General features: G+C 64.9%; 1 long non-coding RNA gene across 1 annotated transcript; it reads left to right on the plus strand.

The window, feature by feature from the left end:
- The first annotated feature begins 626 nt into the window (after positions 1-626).
- Positions 627-2,137, plus strand: LOC138845222 (uncharacterized). Its single transcript, XR_011382113.1, has 2 exons — positions 627-1,262; positions 1,493-2,137. It is a non-coding gene; the product is annotated as an uncharacterized lncRNA (long non-coding RNA).
- Positions 2,138-18,504: the final 16,367 nt, after the last annotated feature.

The raw sequence follows: 18,504 nt of genomic DNA on the forward strand, positions 1-18,504 counted from the left end.
CTCGCGCAGCCCCTGCTGAGAGCCGTGGGCCGGGCAGGGAGGGTGCGATGGTGCGCAGGGCCCACGAGGACGCTGCGTGTCCAGTCCACGCAGCGCAGCCGGCCCGGGCATGGGCTTGGTTTGGCTGCCGGCCCGGGGGGCTCGGTGAGTGCAGCAGCTCCCCGGGGGCTGTGGGCGCGGTGGCCCTCGGGCCTCCCGGCGGGTCAGGGCCCTCGGGCTTCTCCTGAGGCAGACTGGCGGCCCGCGAGGGGAGCTGAAGTCCTCGTGTCCTGGCAGGCTCTCCGCGGCCGCGTCGCTCTGTCGGGACATCGGGCGTTTCCAGCGTGCTGCTGGCGCGACGCAGTCAGGATCGGCTGTGAGGGCAGCGGCCTGCTGCCTGCCCCCGCCAGGGTGAACACAGCTTGAACGGCCGTGAGCCCCTCCAGAAGCCTTGGCACAGCCCCCTGAGGGGCTTCAGCGGCGACTCTGTGGGTTAGAAGACAGCACCGGGCCAGGAGTGGAGGGGGATGTGTGCTGTCCAGGCCTGGCTCAAGGGTGGTGACCACAGGGCCTGGTGCTGGCTGGCGTGGAGCTGGGTGACCGCAGGCCCTGGTGTGGGTTCACGGGGGCCTGGGTGACCACAGGGCCTGGTGCTGGCTGGCGTGGAGCTGGGTGACCACAGGGCCTGGTGCTGGCTGGCGTGGAGCTGGGTGACCACAGGGCCTGGTGTGGGTTCACGGGGGCCTGGGTGACCACAGGGCCTGGTGCTGGCTGGCGTGGAGCTGGGTGACCGCAGGCCCTGGTGTGGGTTCACGGGGGCCTGGGTGACCACAGGGCCTGGTGCTGGCTGGCGTGGAGCTGGGTGACCACAGGGCCTGGTGCTGGCTGGCGTGGAGCTGGGTGACCACAGGGCCTGGTGTGGGTTCACGGGGGCCTGGGTGACCACAGGGCCTGGTGCTGGCTGGCGTGGAGCTGGGTGACCTCAGGCCCTGCTGCTGGTTCAGGGGGGCTGGGTGACCACAGGTGCTGGTTCAGGGGGGCTGGGTAACCGCAGGTGCTGGTTCAGGGGGGCTGGGTGACCACAGGTGCGGGTTCAAGGGGGCTGGGTGACCGCAGGTGCGGGTTCAGGGGGGCTGGGTGACCACAGGCCCTGGTGTGGGCTCAGGGGGGCTGGGTGACCACAGGTGCTGGTCTAGGGGGGCTGGGTGACCACAGGTGCTGGTTCAGGGGGGCTGGGTGACCACAGGCCCTGGGGTGAGTTCAGGGGGGCTGGGTGACCACAGGTGCTGGTTCAGGGGGGCTGGATGACCACAGGTGCGGGTTCAGGGGGGGCTGGGTGACCGCAGGCCCTGGTGTGGGTTCAGGGAGGCTGGGTGACCACAGGTGCTGGTTCAGGGGGTCTGGGTGACCGCAGGCCCTGGTGTGGGTTCAGGGGGGCTGGGTGACCGCAGGTGCTGGTTCAGGGGGGCTGGGTGACCACAGGTGTTGGTTCAGGGGGGCTGGGTGACCGCAGGCCCTGGTGCGGGTTCACGTGGAGAACTCGCTGGCCCCGAGGCTGCTGAGTCGGCCGTGGGTCACCGTCGGGGGTCAGTGACACCACATCTGCTGGGGGAAGCAAAGACTGGAAGTCAGCTCCGGGGCAGAGCCTTAGGGAAGTTCAGGGGAAAGCAGAGTTCAGAGCGAGCGTGTCTCGGTGAGAAACAGCGGAAGTCTGTGCCGGCTTTGTCGCCACGTTTTCATCGACCTTGCGAACACCTCGTGCCTGACGCTCTGCACCACAATCCACCTCCTGCAGCTCTGTTTCCCGTGCCTTTGTGAAGGATGCTCCTGCACAGGTCCCTCCGTGCCGGGTGAATCCCTGACCCTGGGAGCCCCCGCCAGAGGTGAGACAGCGGCTGAGGGGCGCAGACACGTCACCTGCGGAGCCCTTGCCCTCGGGCGGCCACACAGCTGCCGCGTGCCGCGGAACCCGGCTCCTCCCGTGGCTGTCGGCAGCTCCCCAGCAAGTGCCGGGGAAGCGAGGAGAGACGTGGCGGGTGGGCAGCGCGGGGGACACGCTTCAGCAAGCTGACCAAACGTCACCGCTGTTGGAAACCCTCGGAACTTCCCACCTCATTCTGGGAGCCTGGCCTTAACAATAAAAGAGCCATGGACGCAAGCAGGCGTCGCAGCCTTATTTGCACGTTACAGAGGAGCAGAACTCGCGCAGCTGCGCGGTCCGGGCCGACTTCTCCCCGGCGGCAGACCTGTTGGAAGTGGTGCGGTACGTGTGTGCGATGCAGAGAGACGTGCTCATGTGATTTCACTGTAGGATAAAGATTTACTTGAAAGGCAGAGTTAGAGAGAGGGAGAGAGCTTGATCTTCCACCTGCTGGTTCACTGCCCGAAAGACCCCAATGGCCAGGGCCGGGCCAGCCTGGAGCCAGGAGCCTAGAGTTTCATGCAGGTCTCCCGTGTGGGTGCAGGGGACCAAGCATTTGGGCCGTCTTCCGCTGCTTTCCCAGGCGTGTTTGCAGGGAGCTAAACGGGAAGTGGAGCAACTGAGACTCGAACCCGTGCCCATACAGGATGCCTGCATCACAGGTAGCAGCTTAACCCACTGTGCCACAGCGCTGGCCTCATACTATTTAATTTTGTAAAAGGCTGGGACCGGCACTGTGGCGCAGCGGTTAACACCCTAGCTTGAAGCGCCGGCATCCCATATGGGCACCAGTTCAAGACCCAGCAGCTCCACTTCCGATCCAGCTCTCTGCTATGGCCTGGGAAAGCAGTGGAGGATGGCCCAAGTCCTTGGACCCCTGCACCCGCGTGGGAGACCCAGAGGAAGCTCCTGGCTCCTGGCTTGGGATCGGTGCAGCTCTGCCCCGTTGCGGCCAACTGGGGAGTGAACCATCGGATGGAAGACCTCTCTCTCTCTCTCTCTCTCTCTCTCTCTCTCTCTCTCTCTCTCCCCTTCTCCTCTCTCTGTGTAACTGACTTTCAAATAAATTAATCTTTAAAAAAAAGCGGGGGGGGGGGGGGTGTGCTGAGGGTGGGCTCCTTCCCTAACAGAACAGTGGCCGTGGAACAGGACACGGTGCGCGGTGGGCAGGCCAGCCAGGGTCTCACACCAAAGACGAGCAATACAAGTGCTTCCGTGCCAACATCCTCCCGCAGCCATCTGTGGGACGCCGGGATGCGTGTGCGGGTCCCCAGCAGGGGCAGCACTCGGCACCCACAGCCGGGCGCCAGAAAGCCTGCTCCCTGCTTCCCCGTGGAGGAGCAGGCATTGTGGTCCCCAAGCAAAACAGCTTTGTTAGGACAGAGCCACGGTGTAATTGTGTTAGTCCTCTTAGAATGAGCGTGTGTGTCTGACCCATATTCTGTTACCCAGTGTTTGAAAAGCCAGATTAATTCTCCCATGGATCCTGTTTCGTTGGTCTTTGTTTATTTGAAAGGCAGAGGGAGAGAGGACAGATGGACAGACAGAACGACGGGCAGCTTCCATTTGCTGGCTCACTGCCCAAGTACCCAGGAGAGCCTGAGTGAAGGGGCCCCACTGCTTTGAGCTGTGGCCTGCTGTCTCCCGCCCTGGCCTGCTGTGGCCTGCTGTCTCCTGCCCTGGCCTGCTGTCTCCCGCCGTGGCCTGCTGTCTCCCACCATGGCCTGCTGTGGCCTGCTGTCTCCCACCGTGGCCTGCTCTCTCCTGCCCTGGCCTGCTGTCTCCCACCCTGGCCGGCTCTCTCCCGCCCTGGCCTGCTGTCTCCTGCCATGACCTGCTGTCTCCCACCCTGGCCTGCTGTCTCCCGCCCTGGCCTGCTGGAGATGGACAGCAGGGGGGCTGAGCAGGAGCCTGAGTGACTGCAGGCCACTGAACCCCACCTTGACAGTGAGCAGGGAGCAAGGGAAAGGAGCCAACCACAGCTGAGGCCCCTGACGTCAGAGTCCTGCCCCCCTTCCTCTCCCTCCGCGGCTCTGCCCAGGCCACCTCCAGGGAAGCGGCGATGGCCTACCGCGAAGCCCGGTGCGCCCCGCGTTCCCAGAACATTGGCGACCGCCTCGCTGCCACTGCTTCCGTGGTCACCGCCCACCTGCCTGCTGTCCAGCTGCCGGCGCAGCTGTCAGGTGTGGCAGGAGACAGGTGCTCTGCAGGCGGACAGGTCCCCGGGTGACAGCAGAGCGGGACCGGGCAGTCCCGCGGGGGGCGAGGCCGTGGGGGCGCAGGAAGAGTACACAAGGGCCGCCCCACCCACCGCCCAAGGGTGGTCCTCACGCCCTCAGCGCTGACTCAGGGCTACCTCTGCCGCGTGGACCTCGCGCGCCGGAAGCAGGCGTGTCCTCGGCGCTGCCCGCTCTGGGCTTGGGCGCGGCCTCTTCCCGCGGTCCTGCCCCGCGAGCCTGGGGCCTCTGCGGCGGGGCTCCGGGCCTGCCCCGCGCTCGGGGGGAGCAGAGCAGAGCCCCTGCACCCCGCACCTGTCTCTGCTGGGGACGAGGCTGTGCGTGAGCCTGGGGACGAGGTAGGACAGCAAGTGCGGGCCTGGCGCCCTGGGCGCGCAGCGAGGCGGCAGGGGGGACGCCAGCAGCGGTGCCGTCTCTTCCGAGGATGGGGGTCTTTTTGCGTGGCCACGGCGGGGTTTTCCAGGGTGGGGGACCCCACTTGGCCCCACTGTTCTGGTCATGCGTCGAGCACGGCTGGGAAGCGCGCCGGACACAGCCAGGCCTCTGCCCAGGGCTTGCTGGGAGCTCGGATCCGGCGCTGCGAGGGAGGGCCTCGGGTATGCGGCTGCAGACTGGGCGCCGGCAGCTCTGCCGCTCTGGGACTGTTCTTTGTGGTCCAGTGACGAATGAGAAAGACTTGCACAGCTGTGGCTGCAGGGTGGGATTAGGCCGGCTCCTGGGAAGGCCACGCTGGCGCGCGCCGGTTCTACAAAAAGAAACTGAGGGAGAGGCGGGGAGGTTGCGAGCAGGGTGCTGTGAGCACCAGCCTCACTCCAGCAGCCGGCTGGGCAAGTGTACTCTCCAGGGAGTGCAGCGAGGTGGGGTCAGCCTCAGGCCAGCACCCACCGCCAGGAGCCGGCATGGGCAGACCACCAGGGTGTGGGGAGGGAGGGGACCGGCACTCCTGCCGCCCCGCGGCCCCAGGGACAGAGGCGAGCGTGTCTGGGGATTCTCAGCTGCACCCAGGGAGCCGTGGTCTGTCCTGTGCCACCAGCACGGCCGTGACCGCATGGGCTCATCAGACTGTACCACAGCACAGCAGAGAGAAAGACCTGGGGTGAAGGGGTGCTGTCCAGTGGGAGTCGTGTGGCCGCAGCGTGGCTGGCACCACCACGCGACAGCTTCTTCAGGCTGACCGTCAGGCAGTCATCCTCAGCCCGCGGTCCTGTTCTTACCCTGGAATCCGAGGCAAAGGGTCGGTTTTTAATAAGAGAAGAGGCCCTGGCGCCCCGGGGGTGCTTGAGTGTGAGCACAGAGTAAGGGCATCACTATTTGTATGCTACTGTGTCTTCTGTTTAAAGAGCAGAATTTCAAGGAGAGGGAGAAACAGAGAGACAGGGAGAGTTCCCACCCACTGGTTCACTCACCGAATGGCCGGAGCTGGGCCGATCTGGAGCCGGGAGCCAGGAGCTCCGTCCCTGTCTCCCACGTGGGTTCAGGGGCCCAGGCACTCGGCCGTCCTCCGCTGCCTTCCCAGGTGCACTAGCAGGGAGCTGGAGCCGAGCAGCTGAAACTCTGAGAGAACCGTGGGGTGGGAAAGCTCCGGGTTCAGGCGGGCACCTGAGACAGCGGAGGACTGAGAGCGTTCATTAACACCGGCGGGCTCGGCTGGACTCACTCCCGAGAACTGAGCGTCCGTCCCCTCCCTTACAGTATCGTAGGTCCTCGGCATCACCCCCGCTGTCACAGCACTGGTGGGTTTGCTCTGCGGCCTGCGCGGCTGAGGACCACACTTCCTGTGGCTGGGGTCCGGTGTGTTTGTAAAAGTGATGCCTGGGGCAGATCACAGGGCAGATCTACAACTGGCATTGCCGAAGCCGAGCTGCGGACGCCTCCCCTCCCTGGGCAAGGTAGCCGCGCACAGCCTCCCCTCCCTGGGCAAGGTAGCCGCGCACAGCTGCTTCGCCGGGTAACTGGGAGCAGCCGCTTCTCAAGGTTGGTGCTGGGGGCCCCTTCCTTCCTTTGTCTCTGGCTGTGGCCGCATTTCCTCTCCAGGACTCGAACCCCGGCTCCAGTGTAGGCTGCTCTGTCACAGGTGGTGGCTTGACCGGCTGCCGCCATGCCGGCTCCATCGCCATGTAGGAGCGCGGCTTGGTCACAGGCGTGGAGTGTGGCTGCGGCTCCCACCCGGTGGCCTGGAGCTGCGTGTTCACAGGAAGTTCCCGGGCTGGACGAACCCAGAGACACGAGGCTGGTGTCTGGGGCGCTGGCAACATTCTGGAATCAGTTAGGAATCCATGGAAACTGTGGGCTTCGCGGCAGTGGACTGCGCGTTCTGTGAGGTCTATCTTGAAGAACACCAAGTCTCAGAAACCCGGAGTCCCCCAGGGGTCCACCCTCCCCGGCGGCTGGGCTGTCCTGGCGTGAGCGCGCCTGGGCCCTGTTTGTCTCCGGTCGCAGGACCTGGCTTTTACTTTAGTCTTTCACTTCAGCCCCTCCAGGAAACCCCACCCCTGCGAGGCCCGGAGCGCGCAGGTGCCGGCCTGAGAGGGGGTGTGGCGGGGCTGGCTGCGTGGTGGACTTGCTCCTGAGCGTGCTCCCCGGCCACCGAGGGCCACGGGAGGGCTGGCAGTGAATGGTGACCCCACCCCGCGTTCATTCACGCAGGGCCCTCGGGCAGGGCTGACCGCTGTACCAAGCTCCACCCCTGCCCGTACTCTGATCAGGGTGTTCGTTTTGTGAGTGCCGTGCTCAGTGCCTCCGTGCGTCCTGTGGGACTGCTTATCGAGTGCACGAGGCGGTGCGGGTAGTCTCCGTTCTGTCCTGCGCTCTCTGTTCCTGTGCCCTGCGAAAGGTTTTGGCTTGGATGCGGTCTCCTCGGCTGCTTGTGCTCTGGAGCCCGCGTCCAGCAAGCGCCGCCCAGGACGGCCCGGGCTCTCGAGGTTTGCTTGCGAGCCCTCGCGGGCCAGCCCCGTCTCGAGTTGAGTTTGGTTGTGGTGCCAGCTATGGGTTCCCGGGAGAGACTGCTCTTCCATCGAGTGCTGTCGGCGTCCTTGGCAGAAGTCCGCAGGCACGGATGCGGCTCTGCTTCCGTGGGCTCTGCCCTCGCCCCTGCTCTGCTCTCAGCCCAGGGCTGCCCTCAGCCCTGCTCTGTCTGCTCTCAGCCCAGGGCTGCCCTCGCCCCTGCTCTGTCTGCTCTCAGCCCAGGGCTGCCCTCACCCCTGCTCTGCTCTCAGCCCAGGGCTGCCCTCGCCCCTGCTCTGTCTGCTCTCAGCCCAGTGCTGCCCTCGCCCCTGCTCTGCTCTCAGCCCAGAGCTGCCCTCGCCCCTGCTCTGTCTGCTCTCAGCCCAGGGCTGCCCTTGCCCCTGCTCTGTGTGCTCTCAGCCCAGGACTGCCCTCGCCCCTGCTCTGTGTGCTCTCAGCCCAGGGCTGCCCTCGCCCCGCTCTGTCTGCTCTCAGCCCAGGGCTGCCCTTGCCCCTGCTCTGCTCTCAACCCAGGGCTGCCCTCGCCCCTGCTCTGCTCTCAGCCCAGTGCTGCCCTCACCCCTGCTCTGCTCTCAGCCCAGTGCTGCCCTCGCCCCTGCTCTGCTCTCAGCCCAGGGCTGCCCTCACCCCTGCTCTGCTCTCAGCCCAGGGCTGCCCTCGCCCCTGCTCTGCTCTCAGCCCACTGCTGCCCTGGGCTGTGCCGGTTCCGACACTTCGCCGTGGCTTTGAAAGTAGGCTGCAGAGCCTCGCTGTTGCTGCCTGTGTTCAAGCTTGCCCTGACCTTTAGTGACTTGGTGGTCCCATGCGAGCCTTAGAGTTGTCTTTCCTGTCTGTGAAGATGCCGCTGGGCTTCTGGTGGCCGCACTGACGCTGGCTTGTCAGGCGCTGTGGCCAGGTAGACAGAGTTAACACGCCAGCGCACGGGCCCGGCCGTCTCCCCATGCATCTGTCCTCTGCAGCTTCTTCCGCCAGTGTTCCACAGTCTTCCAGGTACACATCTTCTTTTAAAGGTTTACTTGTTTATTTGAAAAGCAGAGTTACAGCGAGGCAGAGGCAGAGAGAGAGAGAGGTCTTCCACCTGCTGGTTCACTCTCCAAATGGCCACAACGGCCGGAGCTGAGCCTATCCAAAGCCAGGAACCTGGAGCTTCCTCCGGGTCTCCCGTGGGTGTGGGGGCCCACGTACTTGGGCCATCCTCTGCTGCTTTCCCAGGTGCATTAGTGAGCCGGACTGGAAGTGGAGCAGCCGGGACTCAAACCCATGCCCCATGGGATTCCGGCACCACAGAGCTGTGCCACAGCTCTGGCCCCGTGTACAAATCTTTTATGTCCTTGATTAAATGCACTCCTACCTTTTTTTTTGCTTGTTCAGTTATTAACGTGGAAGCACAGCTGATGGTTAATCTTGCTTTGTATCCTGCAACTTTGCCGAATCTGTGACTCCGTGGTTCCGGGGGTTTCCATACGTATGAGCGTGGCGTCTGCGGACAGGATCAGCCTCCCTTCCGTCTGGTCCCGGGCCTTCCATTTCTTCCTCCTGCCTAATGGCTCTGGCAGAGCCCCCCAGCCCTCGGTCAGGTGGCGGGAGTGGGTGTCCTCGTGTCTCTGACTCAGCTTGTCCCCACTGAGTCACGTCTGGGCTGGGGACTTGTCATTGTGGCCTTTATTGTGTTGAGGTGAAGCCACCACTCGGGACCCAGGTGCTGGTTTGAGTCCTGGCTACTCCACTTTGATCCGCTTCCTACAGATGACCTGGAAGGCAGCGGGTAACGGCGCAGGTGCTTGTGTCCCTGCCACCACCGTGCGTTCTGGGCGCCTGGCCTCACCAGGCATTTGGGGAGTGAACCAGCAGATGGAAGACCTCTGTGTCTCTTCCTGTCTGTCAAATAAATAAATCTATTTCTAAAGTGCACTCTCTTAGTGCCTGTTTGAGAAGAAGCTGAGTTTCTTCAGCAGGTGTGCAGGGGACCACTCTGGAAGTTGCGTTGTTCTTGGGAGCTTCGTCAGGACCCCCACCCCCACCCCGCGGCCACCGCTGGGCTGCGTGTGGTGACTTCCCGTGCCCTCCTCCTCCCTTGCTCTCACCCCCACGGGGCTTGCTCACTGTGCTGCCTGCAAACAAGGTAATCCCTGCCCTCCACAGGAAGCCCACGGGGGAGGGGACCGGACCGGGGGAGGGGGCCTGAGGTCCGCTGCTGCCCCCGTGTGCAGGGGCTGGTGTGTCCGGCTGGAGCGCCTCACTCCCACTGCCCCCGTGTGCAGGGGCTGGCGTGTCCGGCTGGAGCGCCTCACTCCCACTGCCCCCGTGTGCAGGGGCTGGCGTGTCCGGCTGGAGTGTCTCACTCCCACTGCCCCCGTGTGCAGGGGCTGGCGTCGGTGTGTCCGGCTGGAGCACCTCACTCCCACTGCCCCCGTGTGCAGGGGCTGGTGTGTCCGGCTGGAGCGCCTCACTCCCACTGCCCCCGTGTGCAGGGGCTGGCGTGTCCGGCTGGAGCGCCTCACTCCCACTGCCCCCGTGTGCAGGGGCTGGCGTGTCCGGCTGGAGCGCCTCACTCCCACTGCCCCCGTGTGCAGGGGCTGGCGTGTCCGGCTGGAGCGCCTCACTCCCACTGCCCCCGTGTGCAGGGGCTGGCGTGTCCGGCTGGAGCGCCTCACTCCCACTGCCCCCGTGTGCAGGGGCTGGCGTGTCCGGCTGGAGCGCCTCACTCCCACTGCCCCCGTGTGCAGGGGCTGGTGTGTCCGGCTGGAGCGCCTCACTCCCACTGCCCCCGTGTGCAGGGGCTGGCGTGTCCGGCTGGAGCGCCTCACTCCCACTGCCCCCGTGTGCAGGGGCTGGCGCGTCCGGCTGGAGCGCCTCACTCCCACTGCCCCCGTGTGCAGGGGCTGGCGTGTCCGGCTGGAGCGCCTCACTCCCACTGCCCCCGTGTGCAGGGGCTGGCGTGTCCGGCTGGAGCGCCTCACTCCCACTGCCCCCGTGTGCAGGGGCTGGTGTGTCCGGCTGGAGCGCCTCACTCCCACTGCCCCCGTGTGCAGGGGCTGGCGTGTCCGGCTGGAGCGCCTCACTCCCACTGCCCCCGTGTGCAGGGGCTGGCGCGTCCGGCTGGAGCGCCTCACTCCCACTGCCCCCGTGTGCAGGGGCTGGCGTGTCCGGCTGGAGTGTCTCACTCCCACTGCCCTCGTGTGCAGGGGCTGGTGTGTGCGGCTGGAGCGCCTCACTCCCACTGCCCCCGTGTGCAGGGGCTGGCGTCGGTGTGTCCGGCTGGAGCGCCTCACTCCCACTGCCCCCGTGTGCAGGGGCTGGCGTCAGTGTGTCCAGCTGGAGCGTCTCACTCGCCGGGGCCCCCCACCCCTCCTCCAGTGACCAGCCCACCGGACCTGGTGAATGCACTCCATGTTCTGTGGTTTGCAGTGCTCTGGGGGGTGGGGGGGGACTCTGGCCAAGACTGTTCTTGCTGTGTCCATCTTGGCCTTGCACCCAGGGTGGTGCTGGCCTTGCAAGTGAACTTCTGTGCAAATCCCCCCCACCCCCCCGTGGTGTTCTGGAGTAGTCTGAGAAAGGTCGGGGCGAGGTCTCTGTGTGTTTGGTGGAGCCCAGCCATGAAGCCACCGGCTCCTGGGTTTCTGTGTGGTCTTGTTGCTGGGGCCTCTGTACTGGCTCCGTGTTCTGCCCTGAGGCTGCTCTGTCTGCAGGCTTAGTCTCACGAAAGGTTCACACGCCCTGGGCTCAGTAAACCCGAGGTGTCTGCGTCTCTGTAAAGCTAAGAGAGGACAAAGCAAGAGGAGACCTGCTGTGTGACAGTCACACAGGGCTCTGCACCCAGCTCTGTCCCACCGCGATGGAGCCAGGAGTGTCCCAGGACACAGGGGAGGCTCTGTGCCCATGGCCATGTCTCTGTGCACAGCCTGCCCAGGAGTGTCCCAGGACACAGGGGAGGTGTCGCTCCCCCTCTTCGTGGAGGAACGACACTAAACCCTGCGCTGTTCTTTCGTCTGCTCGGCCCTCCCCGGGTTTGCCGCTGGTTCTTCCCGGGTTGGCTACTATCCCTTCCACCTCCGTGGAAGGGCAGTTCCCCCTGGCCACATTCCCCACTTCCGCAGGGGAGCGGCACACCGCCGGCCGGCTCTCTGGGGGCTGCACAGGTGTTCCTTCAGATGTTCCCCTTAGATGTTCCTGGTGCATGCCGTCTCTCTCCTCCTTTATAGTCCTCCTCCGCCAATCCTAACTTGGCTGCCCACACGCTGAGTACGCTGCTCTCCTCCAATCAGGAGCAAGTCCTGCTGTTTATTGGTTGAACTGGAGGCAGCTGTGTAGAAGCTGTTTTCTCCTCTCCCAGCGCCATATTGTGGGAGAGCAGATGCATAGAATAAGTCTTAATTCCAGTAACTTAGTCTAGTCCGAATTGCTCCCCACAGGGAGGCTCTGTGCCCATGGCCATGTCTCTGTGCACGGCCTGCCCAGGAGTGTCCCAGGACACAGGGGACGAGGGGCTGTGTGCTCACAGCCGCTCTCTGTGCACAGGCTGCCCAGGAGTGTCCCAGGACACAGGGGACGAGGGGCCGTGTGCTCACAGCCGCTCTCTGTGCACAGCCTGCCCAGGAGTGTCCCAGGACACAGGGGACGAGGGGCCGTGTGCTCACAGCCCCGTCTCTGGGCACGGCCTGCCCAGGAGTGTCCCAGGACACAGGGGAGGAGGGGCCGTGTGCTCACAGCCGCTCTCTGGGCACGGCCTGCCCAGGAGTGTCCCAGGACACAGGGGACGAGGGGCCGTGTGCTCACAGCCCCGTCTCTGTGCACGGCCTGCCCAGGAGTGTCCCAGGACACAGGGGAGGAGGGGCCGTGTGCTCACAGCCGCTCTCTGGGCACGGCCTGCCCAGGAGTGTCCCAGGACACAGGGGACGAGGGGCCGTGTGCTCACAGCCCCGTCTCTGTGCACGGCCTGCCCAGGAGTGTTCCAGGACACAGGGGAGGAGGGGCCGTGTGCTCACAGCCGCTCTCTGGGCACGGCCTGCCCAGGAGTGTCCCAGGACACAGGGGACGAGGGGCCGTGTGCTCACAGCCGCTCTCTGGGCACGGCCTGCATTGCTCGGAGGTCGCCCGTTCAAGCGTGCACCCGCCTTGCCGATGACCTAACTTAGGAAACATCCCGGGCCTGGGGCGGCTTCTGCGGGCAGCAGCGTGGAGCCTGTGGATGAGCTGGCGGCTCCCGGGGCGCCTGTGCTGTGACCTGGGCCCTGGCCGGCTCTGTGAGCCTGGGGGGCAGGGGCAGAGTCCCGCCCCTCCCTGCAGCCCTGGGGCCCAGCACACATCACATCCAGGCCCAGTGGAGCTCCTGGCCTGGCCGAGGGCTCAGGCGCAGACTCGGCAGCGCCCCTGCCCGGGGTGGGGGCTGTGGTGTGGGCGAGGGAGGGGCTCACGCTGGCTCTGTTTTCTGCTCAGTCTCCTGCCCGGGGCAGGGCTTCAGCCACACTGGGATGGGAAGTCCTTGTTGGAGAACTGCTTTGTGCAGCGTCAGCCTGAGCAGTACCGGGGTCACGCACATGACCCAAACACAGCCCCGTCTGAGGGTCAGCACTGCCGGCCACAGGGCAGGGCAGGGGCAGGACGCAGGCATCGTGGAGACAGGAATGGCCGGGAGGCGCGGGCCTGCGTTGGTTTCCGTTCTCAGAGGGAGCCCAGCAGGGGCCAGCAGGGTGAGGCCGCTGCCCTCCTGACCCAGCTGTGACCCAGGGGACCCTGGCTGACCGGGGGCTCCCCAGACAGCTCGAGCGGGTCTGCCTCGCCCCCTGGCTCAGCCTGTCCCGGCAGCGCCATGCTCACTGCCCCAGAGGGTCACAGCTTCCCACCTCCCCTGACGGACCCCAGGCTCAGAGCAGGGCCCCCTTGCTGGCTCAGGCGGGACAGGGCGGCAGTGCCACCCAGGGGTCCCCGGGCAGGCGGCTGGCGGGGCACAGAGAGGTGACCCAGGAAAGGGTCCTGGAAAACCCACGTCCCTTCACGACTCCCGAGGAGAGCGCAGCGTCTACAGAGGCCCCGTGGCTGCGCGATGCCCCTGAGTGGGCGTCACGGGGAGAGCCGCACCGTCTGCAGAGGCCTCGTGGCTGCGTGATGCCCCCCAGTGGGCGTCACGGGGCTCGTGGGGGTGCTGTGAAAAGCCAGCGTGGATCTCAACGCCTTGGCACCAAGACAAACGTATCCTCCGTTCTGATCTCCTTGAACTTGCTGGGGTTCCCGCCGGCGCCCTTCCTCCCTGTGCCCCTTCCCGCGGCCTCGTGACTCGGTGTGCCGGAGGAGGGCTCTCCAGGAAAGGGCTTGGGGAGCTCCCCGAATCCGGGGCTTCCAGCCCGAGTCACCGTCAGCGTGAACTCTTGGGTTCCCCACACTCCCACTGCTCCCCACTGAGCTCCTGCCAAGGAGGGGTCGGGGATGGGGCTCAGAGCAGCGGCGGCTGGGCCTGGTCCACTCCGGCTGCCCCTAGGAAGTGCCCCCGGCCCCTCCCTGTGAGAGTAGCCCTGTAGTGGCTGATTTCCCACCAAATGGTTTATTATTTTCTATTTGTTTTCATGTTTTATTTGAAAGGCAGAGAGACAGAGATCTTCTGTTTGCTGATTAACTCACCAGGACTGGCCCGAGCAGGAGCCAGGAGCCAGGAGCTCCGCCCAGGCCTCCCCGACGCATGGCCGGGTCCCGAGTACTGGATCCCCCGTCTCGTCTGCCCCTGGCATGTGTGCTCTCGGGCAGCTGGAGTGGAGCTGGAACCAGGACTGGGCCCGGTGCTCCGATGCCGGAGGTGGAGGTCCCACGCAGCGTTTTAACTATTGTGCCAAATGCCAGTCTGATTACCAAAGGTTTCTCCAATTTATTTGTTTTTATTTATTTGAAAGGAGAGTGATTGGTGGCTTGGGGACGGAGGAGCCGGGCCAGGCTGAAGCCGGGGGGCCTGGCACTCCACCTAGCTCTCCCACATGGGTGCAGGGACTCAGGTACTTGGGCCATCCTCTGCTGCCTTCCCAGGTGCACTAGCAGGGAGCTGGATCGGAAGCGGGGCAGCCAGGACTGGAACCAGCATTCCGACAGGGGAAGCCGGGTCCCAGATCCTGGCTCAGCCAGCTGCCTGGCCCGCACACGGCCCTCGAGCGTGTTCAAGGAAGAGGATACCGTAGATCAAAGGGTTCCAGAGAACCCTGAGTGGGGCAGCCGTGCCTTCTCTCCCAGGACACCCGCAGGGGTAAACACGCCTGCTTCCACGAGTACAGAAATAAACCAGCAAATTCAGTAAACAGACAGCCGGCCTGAGGCATTTGACCTGACATCGGATGGTGTTGGTTTCATGGACGCGGAGTTGCTGCTTCCTGCACTGATTATGGAAATAGCTTTTCTGGGCAAGGAGGAGGTTCGAGGGACCTCCCAGCACCACCCGGAGCAAACGCCTCGGCTGCTCCTGTACTTCTGCAGGAATGGACGCAGAGCAGTTCAATTCCCATCCGCCTCTGCCCACCTGCGCTGCTCGGAGTGCTGACCGCCTGGGGCAGGGGGTCCTTGGTGTCAGCACGTGGGAGGCACCACGGCACGCGCGGCTCCGTCCTCTCCGCCTTCTGCATGGGACAAAACAGAAGCAGAAAGGGAATCTCCACCTGCTGATTGACTCCCCACGCGTCCACAGCAGCAGGCGCCCCAGGCTGCACCTGGCCTCCCTCCATCGCACCCGGCGGGACCCTGGACGCAGAGCAGAGCTGAGGCTTGTACCAGGGTCCCGAGAAGCAGCTGAACCACTGCTCCGAACGCCAGCTTTCGGCAAGACGACCTCCTGCTGTTGGTGTTGACGATTGGAGTCTGTGGGTGGAGTCTGTGGGTGGAGTCTTTGTGGGTGGAGTCTGTGGGTGGAGTCTTTGCGGGTGGCCGTCTGGCATGGCAGCTAAGTTGCCGCTTGGGGCGCTGGCGTCCTGTGTCGGCTCCCGAGTGTGAATCCCGGCTCTGCATTTGGTCCAGCGTCCTGCTAACGGGCTCCTTAGGAGGCAGCGCGATGGCCCAAGTACCTGAGTCCCCGCCACCCACGTGGGAGATCTGGACTGGATTCCGGGCAGCTGGCTTCAGGCTGGCCTAGCCCTGATTCCTGTGGGCTTCTGGGGAGCTAACCAGCAGGTGGAAGATCTCTCCATCCCTCTGTGTGTGCGTGTACATCTGCCTTTCAAATAAGATGGAAAAAACAGCTTCAAAGTCGCGGCTCCTAAACAGACCCCTGTGGGCCACTGCTGTCCCTAGGGAATCCCGGTGCCCTCTGGCCGAGGTCTGGGTCCGTCCGTGTGCAGCGCTCAAGCCGGGAAGCAGAGTCCTGGCACTGACACCGGCACTGCTGCGGGGACACCCGCGTCCCCATCCGAGTGCCTGGGCCCCGGTGCTGGCTCTGCTCTGGAGCTAACGCGCCCCCGGGGGGCGGCAGTGGTGGCTCAAGTCCCTGTGTGCTTGGGTCCTGCACCCCCACGGACACTCGGGGGAGTCCCGGGTTCCTGGCTTCAGCCTGGCCCAGCCTCAGGCCGTTAGGGGCTTTGCGGGGTGAGCCAGTGCCTGGGAATGCTCTGTTTATTTATATCTTTATTTATAAATCAGTAGAGCGTTGAATCCAGACACTGTATGAAGTAAGGAACGGGGAAACACAGACAGATAGCCTGGGCGAGTGTGGTGGCGCAGGCCCGAGTCTTTCCTGAGAAGGGGGGTGACACGCACACGGGGACCTCTGAGCAGGTGCGGGTAAGTGCAGAGCCGGCCCGCGGCTCCCTGCGGGGCTGTGCGGCCGCCCCCAGGGAGGCCCCGTGTTTGTTTCTTGTCCGGCAGCGCCCCGGGGCACCCGCAGGACGAGGTCCGGGGCCCTGTACGCAGCGGTCTGAAGTGGCGTGCAACAGCCCTGCGCGGGGCGGGGGGAGGGGGGGGTTCCAGCGACTTCACCCCGTCAGCGCACCCTTTCCGCAGGGGGAGTGGGAGGGCCCAGCCGCGTGCCTGGACCCTGCAGGACCGAGGTGAAGACGGACGGGAGCGCGGAGGACCCTTGTGCGGGCTGCACGCCCCGTGCAGCTCCGACTTGCTCATGCCATCCCGGCCGCCACTGCTCGGTCGCCTGCAGTGAGGGCAGGCTCCAACCATGCCCTAAAATCCAGGCGCGGGCCGCCCTGCACCCCTCAGGACCCAGGATCGCGCATGGGCTCGCGGCGCCCCCTGCCGTCCCGACGATGAACTGCGCCCTCCCGGGCCGCGTTCCAGTGCGGTAGGACCTCCTCGTGCGCACGGGCGCCCCCTGCCGTCCTGACGGCGGACGGCTCCCACCTGTCCCCCCAGTTAATGACCTAACAGTGCTGGGAATTGGACCCCAGACGGATACTGGGTGACTTGGGGATGTTACTGTTGCGCAGTGTCCTGGCTGTAGGGGATGCACACTGAAGTCCCCCTCCTCCGAGTTAAAGGAAGACCCCATCCTGTGTCCAGCCTCTTCCTGGGCCCCCCGGCAGCCTCCCTGCCTCTCTCCAAAGACGCCCTGTTAGTGAGATCTGTCCTGGCCACGTCTAAAATCCATTGCACAGCAGAGTTAGAAGGAGAGGCAGAGAGAGATCTTCCATCTGTTGGTTCACTCCCCAAATGGCCACAACAGTAGGACCTGGGCCAGCCACAGCCAGGAGCCAGGAGCTTTGTCTGGGTCTCCCGCATGGGTGCAGGGGCCCAAGGACTCGGGCCATCACCTGCTGCCTTCCCAGGCCATTAGCAGGGAGCTGGACGGGAAGTGGAGCAGCGAGGACTTGAACTGGCGCCCATGTGGGATGCTGGCGCTGTCGATGGCGGCTTTACCCGCTGTGCCACAGAGCCGGCCCCTGGGAGGTCCTTTGTGCTGTGCTTCTTAGTCACCTTTGCCGTTGTGGTGGCTGTCCTAGGCTTGGTGACACTGAGGCCAGTGGCTGTCATTGTCACCCAGGCGATGGTGGCATCTGCCCATCTTTACATACACACGCTGTGTGAGACAGACGTGGCTATGGGAGGAGCTGGGCTGGCGTCAGGGCTGCCCGTGCCATCTGGGAGACCTGGAGACGCCTCTAGGGTCGGGACTCGGTGCCGCCTAGGAGAGTGCGCAGGCCAGACAAGCTGCGCAGTCTGTTCTCAGGCGCCGCGGCGGTGAGAGCCCGTGGGGTTAAAGGTCACGAGGCCCGGCTGGAAGGCGCTCAGCGTCTGGGCACGGAGCGGTGAGAGCCTGTGAAGCTCACGCCAGGATCCTGGCAGTGGTGGCGCGCAGTGACGCGCTCCTGCCACGACGCGTGCGCACGTCCAGGCGAGGCTGTTCCAAGGCCGGAGCGCCCAGGGCTCCCTCCCGCCGTGCCTGCATGCCTGATTGCCGGGGCTTCGCGGTGGGCGGCACGCAGTGCCCCTGGGCCCAGGCACGGGACCGGCCGTGAGGCTCCACTGGCAGCGGCCGCGGTCACAGGGACCCAGGTGCTGCGCGCGGAGGGGCGCAGTGAGGCTCTGTGCAGGTCTCAGCAGGCGCAGGCTGGACGGGACAGGCGGAGCTCTAGATGGGGAGCTGAGCCGGAGCCTAGAGGGGGTGTGGCCGGCGCTGGAGGAGACACCCACCTGCCGCGGGGCCTCCTGGGGGCTCCACCAACCCCCACAGGCCAGGGGCGCAGAAGGTGCCCAAGCACCCTCGGCATAAGCCCTCCCCACGGGGAGCCTGGGCTGGGGTGTCTGCCCGCCTGTGTCCCCTTTGCGGCCGGCCCTGGGTGCCTTCTGCCGGCAGCCTGTGCGTTTGGCCGTGCAGGGGTTTGTGTACCGTTTCTGTCTCTCAATCATGGAAGCACAAATTCAGCTGACAGTTTACCATGGGGTTCAGGAAAAACCAGCGAAGACGACAGGCGCGGTTTCATGCTGGTGATTATTCCTTTGTAAAATACTCACCCTTTAGGCTTTTTTTAAAAAAAAGATTATTTATGTGAGAGGCAGAGTTACAGAGAGAGAGGTCTTCCATCCGTTGGTCCACTCCTAGATGGCCACAACGGCTGGAGCTGCGCTGCTCCGACGCCAGGAGCCAGGAGCTCTCTCCGGGTCTCCCATGCAAATACAGAGGTCCAAGCACTTGGGCCACCTCCCACTGCTTCCCCAGGCCACAGCAGGGAGCTGGATGGGAAGTCGGATGTGGGGGAGCGAACGGGGATGGTTTTACTCAGGGGTCCCTGCTCCCAGTCCCTCCCAAGGCCACCAAACCAGGATTTCTCTGCCCAGACGTGGTGGCAAGTCTGGTCTCCCGCCCTCCTGTCCTGGAGCTGCCCGTGTCCTCTCTCTTCTCCTCTGAGAGAGGATGGGGAGACCCCGACTCAGAAGCAGCCTGCCCAGCCTCCTGGAAGGACCTGGACGGACGCCATGGGGCCGCGCCCT

The sequence above is a fragment of the Oryctolagus cuniculus genome, chromosome 14 (assembly GCF_964237555.1).
Source record: "Oryctolagus cuniculus chromosome 14, mOryCun1.1, whole genome shotgun sequence".
Lineage (NCBI taxonomy): Eukaryota > Metazoa > Chordata > Mammalia > Lagomorpha > Leporidae > Oryctolagus > Oryctolagus cuniculus.